Source organism: Schistocerca piceifrons, chromosome 2 (assembly GCF_021461385.2).
Source record: "Schistocerca piceifrons isolate TAMUIC-IGC-003096 chromosome 2, iqSchPice1.1, whole genome shotgun sequence".
NCBI lineage: Eukaryota > Metazoa > Arthropoda > Insecta > Orthoptera > Acrididae > Schistocerca > Schistocerca piceifrons.
The window spans coordinates 916,668,669-916,679,740 of record NC_060139.1 but is presented as its reverse complement, the minus strand read 5'-3'; positions in this window follow the sequence as shown (position 1 = coordinate 916,679,740).

Below are 11,072 nucleotides of genomic sequence, written 5' to 3'. Positions count from 1 at the left end.
TATTCAGGAGGAGTGGTGATGCAGATTTTCCGCGAGTTCGTTAAATTACTGCAGGTGATCGCAGTAATTATTTCTTAATAACAACACAGCTGATTCTGCGCATACTCGCAGCCCGTGTGAGCTAGTGCTACTCTGTAATGATTTTGCAGTCAGTGCGTTGTTAAACCATAATTTTATTCTGTCATGCGTCGTGTTAAGCAGACGATGTCGTATATCTTGTTTATAATATTATCGCTAAAACTTCTGTTTAGGCCAAAGAAAATTTTTGTTGTTGTATCTGTCTTATAAAATTCTGATTGTTTTTCATTTTAATTATCCTCAGAAAACTTGTGTTTCATTTTACAGTTGCCCCATAAAATAGTGTTTTTGTTTCGGGTTGGGGAAAGCTTTAAAAATGGTTCGAATGGCTCTAAGCACTATGGGACTTAACATCTGACGTCATCAGTCCCCTAAACTTAGAACTACTTAGATCTTATTAACCTGAGGACATCACACACATCTATGCCCGAGGAAGGATTCGAACCTGCGACAGTAGGAGCAGCGCGGTTCCGGACTGAAGAGCCTAGAACGGTTCGGCCACCCCGGCCGGCAGCCTTGGTTTCAATTTATTCTAGTCTCACAAACGTCAGATTGTATATCAGTTTAAAACAGTCTAAAAATTTTTTGCATGTGTTTTTTTTTTTTTTTTTTTTTTTTTTTTTTTTTTTTTTTTTTTTATAGCAGATACAGGAAATTTTATTACGATCTGGGTACACGGCCCTGTTCGAAGTCTTTTAGTCTTTACTTGTGAATCCTGTTAATTATATCTGCCGTCAATAATATTTTTCTGTTATTCCGTTATATTTAACACATTTTTGTCCAACTTTTTTAGATGACAATGATTATGTTTATAGCTAGACAGATATTATGAATACATGCTGTACATAACGTGTTGCAGCCTTGCTGATATACAGACCTTCACGAACAACCAATGTCACTTTCATCACTCATAGCGATTGATCTGACGGTGGCACGTACAAATCCTGTTGATAGAAGAAATTTCAATCAACTGGGTGTCAAAGACACGAAAGGTAGTGGCGTACAACATCCGATCATAGTTATACTTTGCAGGCTACGGTGTGTGGCGGAGGATACTTCTCGTACCACATCCCCCCCCCCTTCCCCCTTCCTCTGTATCCTCATCTCTTCGTGAATAGTGCATGGGAAGAACGAATGTCTATAGGCTTTCGTATGAGATTAATTTCCCAAATTTTCTCATTGTGGTCGTTTTGCGAGATGTATACTGTTGCGTGAAGGAGCCCGACGTTTTTGGAGCATAATTGTGCTCTCGAAATTTTAATAGCTAAACTTCTATGATGCACGTCGCCTGTGTTGTAGCGCCTTCCTATGCTCTCGTGCTTATTAAAAGAATCCACGATAAAACATGCCACTGTTCTTTGGATACTCCGCATCTCCTGTACTGTTTCTACCAGGGAAAGGTCCCAGACTAACGGGCGATACCGACAGACCTGCCGAACGAATGTTTTGTGCACCACTTCTTTCGTAGTTAATTTAAATTTCCTTATGATTGATTCTTCTAACGAATTTCGGTATGGTCTTCACTTGTCTTACAGATAACGTTACGTAACTGTTCCACTTCAGGCCACTTCGGAGGGTTATTAACAAATATTTTACGTTTGTTACAGTTTACAGTAGTTTATCGCCAACAGTGTAGTAGCACGGTAATGGATCTTTCTGCCTATTTATGCGCAGCACTTTGCCTTTATTTGCGGTGAGGATCAGGTGTCTTTCCTTGCATCTAGCGTTTGCCCTTTCCGGATCTTCCTGCGTATTGTTACAGTTTTCTGACGTTGCAACTTAGCTACGTACAACAGAGTACTCGGTGAACAACTGTGAGGAGTTCCGACGTTATACATTAGATCGTTTTTAAACAAGAAGATTTTTTTGTGACTCGCAAATTAATAAGTCAGATGAATATCGATTTAGATAGGTAAAAGGAAGACCTCTTACTGTTTATGTAGGGTTATGAACATAGTTTATTTCGTTATCTTCGAGAGAGTTACAGCAACAAGCAATAATTTTTATAGAGCATTATTTTTTCTATCATTTACATGATGTGTTAAAGCAATTGTATACAAATCCATTTAAATGAAATTGTTGTCAATTTTAGATAAGGAGCTACAAAAGTTCAAAGTTTCAGAGGTGGGTGAGACGTACTGTACATAATTGTCCGGTCTGGCGGAAGAACGTTCATTAAAGCGACATGTTCAAACGACTACCAGTTGTCCTGAATGCACGACTCAATACACCTTATAAACGACTTGCAGGTCAGACGCAACGTTCTGGTGTCTCGGACCGACAAGTTTCCTCGATGCCCTGTTTGAAGTCAACTGGCCTTTGGTTCGGTGACATAAACATTATTCTTAAGATATTCCAACGCCTGGCTGACAGAGGCCTTCGATCATGATATCTTACGGCATAAGCCATGGCTACTTAATTGGCAACGTGTCGACATTCGCCGAGCCTCAGCAATATGTCAACGTGCTCACTGGATGTGTATGCCAACAATATCCGTGCCGGACCGAACCTCGTTTGTGCATTCCCACCTGCCTTGTTTACGGCAGCGTAAGGTTACATTCTACATTCTAACCGAAAATGACTCCAAACAGCTCATCGAGAAAGCTTGTCGCTCCGTGACAACAGTAACTTAACATCTCGTCTGCAGGTGGTTTAGAGTCTGTACTGAGTTCTCCATTCACGAAAAAGGGCACTTGTTTGAGTGTCTTCATTTTAAGGAACATTCCTCCACCAGGGCATCCACATGAACACAGCCAATAATATACAGCAATCAGCACGCCCTCCTAAAACTTCGATGATTTCTAGTTCTCCAACTGTAATTGATACTAACTTCATTTAAACTGGTTTGTACGCTGATGGTTTGAAGACATTAGCTAAATGATAGAAAACTAGCTCGTTTCCTTAATTTTATAGAAAATACTCAGATAAACTATGTTCGTAATTTCGCATCCAGTGTAACATTTCTTATGTTTAGTCACCTAAATGACTATTCCTTTCACTTACTATTTTGTAAGTTACAGAGTAAAACATCTAATCTGAAACACCCTGTTTATTATAAACAATAACGGCCATATAGCAGTAACTTGGGAACCCCTGAAGCTACTTTTTCGTCTGACGATTTCGCCTCTTTAAAGACCACATGTTGAATTCTGTCGGCTAGGAAGTCCTGATGTCAATCACAAAAATGGTCCAGTATTCCATAAACTTGTATTTTGTCCATTAAACGACACTGTGGAACTGCAAGTAGCACCTTTGAGAAGTTAAGGAATTCGGTACCAATCTTGATGCGGCTACCTCATGGACGAACAGAGCCTGACTTCCTCCATAAGATCTCTCTTTACGGACTAGTGTTTACTCGTATAGAGATCTCCAGTCTGCAAGAGGTCGCGGTACGAGAGCATAAAACGTGTTGCACAATTCTCCGACAAATTATCATTAGCGATATACCTATAAACACGTCTAGTGGTCCTACGACCTTATCTTGAAGGCGTCAGTGGAGTCAGCCGTTTTTCAGTGTCCTGGAACCATTCGTTAGTCGAGCTATCCGCAATAAATTGCTGCTGAATAGGGAGCAACTTGATACGCATAATCTGTGTAGGATCGCACAGGTATCTTATCTCATCATGTCCAGACTGTTGCTGAAGGATTTTATTTAATTTCTTAATCTGCGATCACTTATCTGAATGTTTGCCATTTCAGATCTGTAACCCAGTATCGTAATTAAATCCGGCTACTTGCTGCAGTGGCTCATGGACTGAAATTTCTTAATATTGTTGCCTGGTGATTTGTATCATACATGGGAAAATAACGTTTAGAGCTATAATGGTGTTATGTGCTAACATCAACTTTGATCCTATCCCATTCCATCCTATCCTATCCTACCTTTCCCTATCCTATCCTGCTATCTTTTTCTCTTCTTTTGCTCTCTGTTTCTTTTTCGCTACTACCTTTACTTTCCGTTATCTCTTCTTTCCATTTTTCTTCTCATCTTTTCTTCCCACTTGCTTCACCTTTCTTATCTTTTATCAAATGCAAAGATTATATGAACCACATTCTTGATCTATATGTCTTCGCCACTGCACGAAAACAAGCAATCAGCGTTGCAACGCAATGAAGCGGAATTTTTGACTGCAGCACCCCCCCCCCCCCCCAGGCAATTTTCACCATATCGGAGAATAAAAAATGAAAGTTAATGTCGCTGTTTGCGTTAGTAAACAGCTTTACAAAAAGATGCTGGTTGCTATTTTCTCTTCAGGAATCAAACTGCACTTTGTACACAGACATGGTCTCAAAATGTCTGTTTTCCACAAAATAGCAGTAACATAACAATGACACCATTGTAGTGACATCAGCTAGTTAGAACGGAATGTAGTTGGGGATTTTATATCATGTGGGTTCATCCATGACTAGCCAGACAGGCAAAGTTGAGTATATACTTTCATTTCTCTTTCTGGCACAATCACTGTTATCCACCCACGGATTTGTTGCGCAGAATTAACATGTTAGGAAGTTAATTACGATAACTTTGCCAAACTTATCAGTGTTTATTATACACACACCAAAAAAAGTTTTGCATCACCTCAGTTCCCAGAACTCCTGAAGATACACGTTGACTGTCGATATTGAATCACAGACGCAGTCCCTTTGTCTGTTCAGAGATGTCACTAAACCCACTCAAAGATGTAAACAACCATGCATGAGCAGTACCTATTACACGGAGGGCGTCCTATAGCCGATCAGTTGCAGTCACTCCACCAGGAATGAGGTACACGGCTCATGTTTTCTGTAGTTCAACCGCGCCTAGACGGTCAACACCGCGGTTCGATCGCGTCCGCATTGTTACTTTGTGCCAGGAAGGGTTCTCAACAAGTGTCCAGGCGTCTCGGAGTGAACAAAAGTGATGTTGTTCTGACATGGAGGAGATACAGAGAGAGAGGAACTGTCGATGACATGCCTCGCTTAGGCCGCCCAAGGGCTACTACTGTAGTGGGTGACCGCTACCTACGGAGTATGGCTCGGAGGAACCCTGACACCAACGCCACTATGTCGAATAATGCTTGTCGTGCAGCCACAGGACGTCGTGTTACGACTCAAACTGTGCGAAATAGGCTGCATGATGCGCACCTTCACTCAATACGTCCATAGCTAGGTCCATTTTTGCAACCACGACACCATACAGCGCAGTACAGATGGGCCCAACAACATGCCGAATGGACCGCTCAGTATTGGCATCAGGATCTCTTCACCCTCTTCACCGATGAGTGTCGCATATGCCTTCAACCAGACAATCGTCGGAGAAGGGTTTGGAGGCAACCCGAACAGGGTGAACGCCTTAGACACACTGTCCACCGAGTGCAGCAAGATGGAGGTTCCCTGACGTTTTGGGGTGGCATTATGTGGGTCCGACGTACGCCGCTGGTGGTCATGGAAGGCGCCGTAACGGCTGTACGACACGTGAATGCCATCCTCTTACCGATAGTGCAACCATATCAGCAGCATATTTGTGCGGCATTCGTCTTCATGGACGACAATTCGCGCCCCCAACGTGAACATCTTGTGAATGACTTTCTTCGGGATAACGACATCGCTCGACTAGAGTGGCCAGCATGTTCTACAGACATGAACCCTGGGATAGATTGAAAAGGGCTGTTTATGGATGACGTGACCCACCAACCACTCTGAGGGATCTACGCCGAATCGCCGTTGAGGAGTGAGACAATCTGGACCAACAGTGCCTTGATGAACTTGTGGATAGTATGCCACGACGAATACAGGCATGCGTCAACGGAAGAGGACATGCTACTGGGTATGAGAGGTACCGGGCTGTACAGCTGTCTGGACCACCACCTCTGAAGTTCTCGCTGTATGGTGGTACAACATGCAACGTGTGGTTTTCATGAACAGTAAAAAGGGTGGAAATGATATTTATGTTGATCTCTATTCCAGTTTTCGGTACGGGTTCCGGAACTCTCGGAACCGAGGTGATGCAAAACTTTTTTTGATGTATGTAATTTGCTTTCATGCTTCAATTAGATGTTCTTTGTTCTCAGTCGTTGGAGATGTTTGGACGCGAACTCTGAGCAGAGCAGACCCAGCAGACGCGTTCTACGTAACTTCACTTAGCGACAGAGAGACGAAGGAGACGCACTTCTGGGTGGAGATTCGACTTAGATTTCTTGCTGTTGGTGGGGCAATCTGAGCTAGCAGACGATTTCCGCCGGCATCCATCTGCTCCGTTAGCAGTCTACTCGTCAACCCACAACAGCTATGATGAGAGCATTTAGTGACATTGGTTGGTTAGAACGGAATGAAGTTAGGGATTTTACAGACTTCAATAAATTCCCGCAGGCTCATCCATGGCTAGCCAGACGGGCAAAGTTGCGTGTTTGCTTTCATTTCTCTTTCTGGTGCACAGTCACTGTTATCTACCCGCGGATTTCTTGCGCTGAATTAATATGTTAGGAAGTTGATTACCACTGGCCCCATGTCCTTGTCAGATACTTTTGCCAAACTTATCAGTATATGTTATTGTTTAACTTCATGCTTCATTTGGATGTTCTTTGTCTTGTGCTCAAGTAAATTCTATGTAACGTTCTTATTAATTCATATACATTGAACATTTTTAGTAAAAACTGTGTTCGTCTGGCACAAGTTTTTGGTTTCATAGTTACTGAATTCCTTTTTTAAGATGTTTATTAATACAGAATTATGGGAAAATCAATTCCCAAGACTTACTGTCAGGGCCACCTTTTCTTAATAGCGTCAAATAAAAGCGGTTTCGTAACATTTTAATTGAGTATTTGAGTTCTTCGGGGAGTGATCTACCTCTTAGCAGCCCAACTGTTGCAGATCATTATACCATTCCAGAAGGAAGGGTGAATCGGATTGGCACTTGGCAAACGATGCACTGAAAGACATAGAATATTTGCAAAAAAGAAGAATTTTAATTATATTGGCGAGTTACTTCAGGTTGTATATGCTCTCATACGCTTCGGATCACCAGAAAACTCTATACCAGATTAGAAAATCATAACGGCACTCCATTACAAACAGATCTTTCTAACAAAAGCTGCAAGCAATTTCGTTAGTGCTAATGTGCTGCTACTTATCGTCAGTTAGCGACAGAGATGGGAGAGTTTAACTTGTGAGAGACGAAAGGTTTGGTCAGTACCCTGTCAGGTCGTTGGCGTTGGAACGGCAGAGCTGACGCCTGAGTGGAAAGAAAACTGACAAAAGACTGTTTTGTTTATACTTCGAGCACGAAGACAGGTACGTTGGTCGCTAGTCAACATGTGTTTCGTAATGAGTTTTGCAGAAGGAAAATGGTTGTTGCAGAACTGCATGGTAGCAGAGTCTGTAGCTGAGGGATACGTCTCAAGGAATACCCGTCTTCCAAGACGATAATGCCGTGCTATAATGTCCATATCACGTTGTATTCATCCGTCTCCACAGCCGGGCACTCAGCACATCTGATTGCGATGTGGAGAACACGTGTTCGATTCCCTATACTGGCAGTTCGCCTTGGTGGTGCCACACGGATGGGCGCACCATGCCCAGTGAAACCAAAACAGCAGCTGTCTGAATGAGAAGTAGCAGCTCCACGGTCTCGAAAGCTGGCAACGGTCGGGAGAGCGGTGTGCAGACCCCATGCTCCTCCACACCGCAAATGACGTTATTTGCCGTAAGATGACAGGCGGCCGGTTGGCACTGCGTACTACAATGGGCTTGGATTGCGGTATTTCTTTCTCTATTGTTCACTGGAAGCATCCTCGGCATAGTCTCTCTCTCGCTCTCTATTTGTCAAATTACTGAACCATTTGATACGCATTTCCCTCCCATCTTTCTTTCCTCTGCGTTGGAGTCATGATTTCGCGTTGCACTCCCATCCACTATGTAATGGTTCTTTATTTACGTGACCATTACGGCACTCCAACCCCAGTTCTCGATAGCAGTAATATCGTACTACTTTTCTGCGAAGTAACAGACATACACTCCTGGAAATGGAAAAAAGAACACATTGACACCGGTGTGTCAGACCCACCATACTTGCTCCGGACACTGCGAGAGGGCTGTACAAGCAATGATCACACGCACGGCACAGCGGACACACCAGGAACCGCGGTGTTGGCCGTCGAATGGCGCTAGCTGCGCAGCATTTGTGCACCGCCGCCGTCAGTGTCAGCCAGTTTGCCGTGGCATACGGAGCTCCATCGCAGTCTTTAACACTGGTAGCATGCCGCGACAGCGTGGACGTGAACCGTATGTGCAGTTGACGGACTTTGAGCGAGGGCGTATAGTGGGCATGCGGGAGGCCGGGTGGACGTACCGCCGAATTGCTCAACACGTGGGGCGTGAGGTCTCCACAGTACATCGATGTTGTCGCCAGTGGTCGGCGGAAGGTGCACGTGCCCGTCGACCTGGGACCGGACCGCAGCGACGCACGGATGCACGCCAAGACCGTAGGTTCCTACGCAGTGCCGTGGGGGACCGCACCGCCACTTCCCAGCAAATTAGGGACACTGTTGCTCCTGGGGTATCGGCGAGGACCATTCGCAATCGTCTCCATGAAGCTGGGCTACGGTCCCGCACACCGTTAGGCCGTCTTCCGCTCACGCCCCAACATCGTGCAGCCCGCCTGCAGTGGTGTCGCGACAGGCGTGAATGGAGGGACGAATGGAGACGTGTCGTCTTCAGCGATGAGAGTCGCTTCTGCCTTGGTGCCAATGATGGTCGTATGCGTGTTTGGCGCCGTGCAGGTGAGCGCCACAATCAGGACTGCATACGACCGAGGCACACAGGGCCAACACCCGGCATCATGGTGTGGGGAGCGATCTCCTACACTGGCCGTACACCACTGGTGATCGTCGAGGGGACACTGAATAGTGCACGGTACATCCAAACCGTCATCGAACCCATCGTTCTACCATTCCTAGACCGGCAAGGGAACTTGCTGTTCCAACAGGACAATGCACGTCCGCATGTATCCCGTGCCACCCAACGTGCTCTAGAAGGTGTAAGTCAACTACCCTGGCCAGCAAGATCTCCGGATCTGTCCCCCATTGAGCATGTTTGGGACTGGATGAAGCGTCGTCTCACGCGGTCTGCACGTCCAGCACGAACGCTGGTCCAACTGAGGCGCCAGGTGGAAATGGCATGGCAAGCCGTTCCACAGGACAACATCCAGCATCTCTACGATCGTCTCCATGGGAGAATAGCAGCCTGCATTGCTGCGAAAGGTGGATATACACTGTACTAGTGCCGACATTGTGCATGCTCTGTTGCCTGTATCTATGTGCCTGTGGTTCTGTCAGTGTGATCATGTGATGTATCTGATCCCAGGAATGTGTCAATAAAGTTTCCCCTTCCTGGGACAATGAATTCACAGTGTTCTTATTTCAATTTCCAGGAGTGTATTTTTGTGACAATATTCACATTTGGTTTTATGAATTTGTAGGTACTCCGATGTATCGATATATTACAGTGATATGGTTCTTGTCTGTGTTCATTTCTGTGAGACTGTCATAATCTTTGACTTACTTCTACCCGTTTTGGCGCGAATGCGCACAGAGCAGTCTTTGCTTCACTTTGCAGAAGCGCGCGACTGCTACGGTCGCAGGTTCGAATCCTGCCTCGGGCATGAATGTGTGTGATGTCCTTAGGTTAGTTAGGTTTAAGTAGTTCTAAGTTCTAGGGGACTGATGACCACAGTAGTTAAGTCCCATAGTGCTCAGAGCCACTTTGCAGAAGTTAAGTTGTTATTTCGCTTTGTCAAAGAACAGTCAAGTCTTGTGTTTCGTTAAAGTGGAAATTAAATATATGAAGATTGATACAAAACTGTTTTCTTGATGCTGTGACAATTAAGAAGAAGTATATGTGAATTTTCAAGAAGGTTAATAAAAATGTGGTTCGTGAACACCAAGTCAAAAATTATTTCTACTATACCATTGTTCTGATCAGGGATTGTTTGATCATTAAGAATTTCCCGAAAAACGCATTTGTTAGGTCTTCAAATATTGCTAAAATACATATCTGTACCTTCTAGCAGTCAAAGTGGAATCACTCTAGAATCAATAAGATGAGCCATAACAACTTCAACGAAATCTACGTGGGAATCCATTCAAGATAAGTGCCAAAATTAATGACTTTTTTACAGTGACTTCATTACTTCCATTCTGAGGATACCATCCACAGTCAATAACTTTGTTGTTGCCCGGTAAAGCGAACATATGCTGCGTGAGCAACATTATTAATCTGATTTCTAAACTACTTTGCAAGTGGTGGTATTGTTAGAACTACCTGATCGATTACTTTTCTACTGGTTCCCAACATGCGTCTTGCAGAAAGCCCGACAGTATTTTTAATAGTTTTCCTATTAACAGGCCGTACTATTCCATTTTGGGCACAGTAAAAGTTCAGTTTTAAAAAATGGTTTTGCGATAAGCACCCGTGACAATTTTTACTCTTCTGTTTGTTTCTTTTGCTGTACATCCCGCCGCTCCTTATAGTAACCTAAATGTAAAAATACTAATCAACTGTTTCTATGACTTCAGTATTAATTCCAAACGTGATTTATTAAATTCCTCCATTGTTCGAGTTTATCTGGACTGGAAGTAACAGCATAACGTCAGAATAACGAAAGTGATTCACATGTATTTCATTAACTCGTATTTATTCTTCGTTTTCGCAGGTGGACACGAAACTTGAGATCTACCTTCGTGGTCGGACATACAATTGTCCTGGAGCTTTACCTGAAAGCTGTAATGACGTCACAGTAACTATATTGACGTCACAGTAGAGCTGCTCTGTCGGGTACGTAGCACAGGTAGTTGCTGATTGGTAACAGCAGTACTTCAGGTTAGGCTTCACCGTGACTGTTATGAATATCAATTGAAACTACAAGCTGCTTAAGCGGTCCCAATTCACTTTTATTTCCAATAAGTGTTTAGGAAGATTAAACCTCCATCAACAGGTGAATTTACGGTTCAAATGGCTCT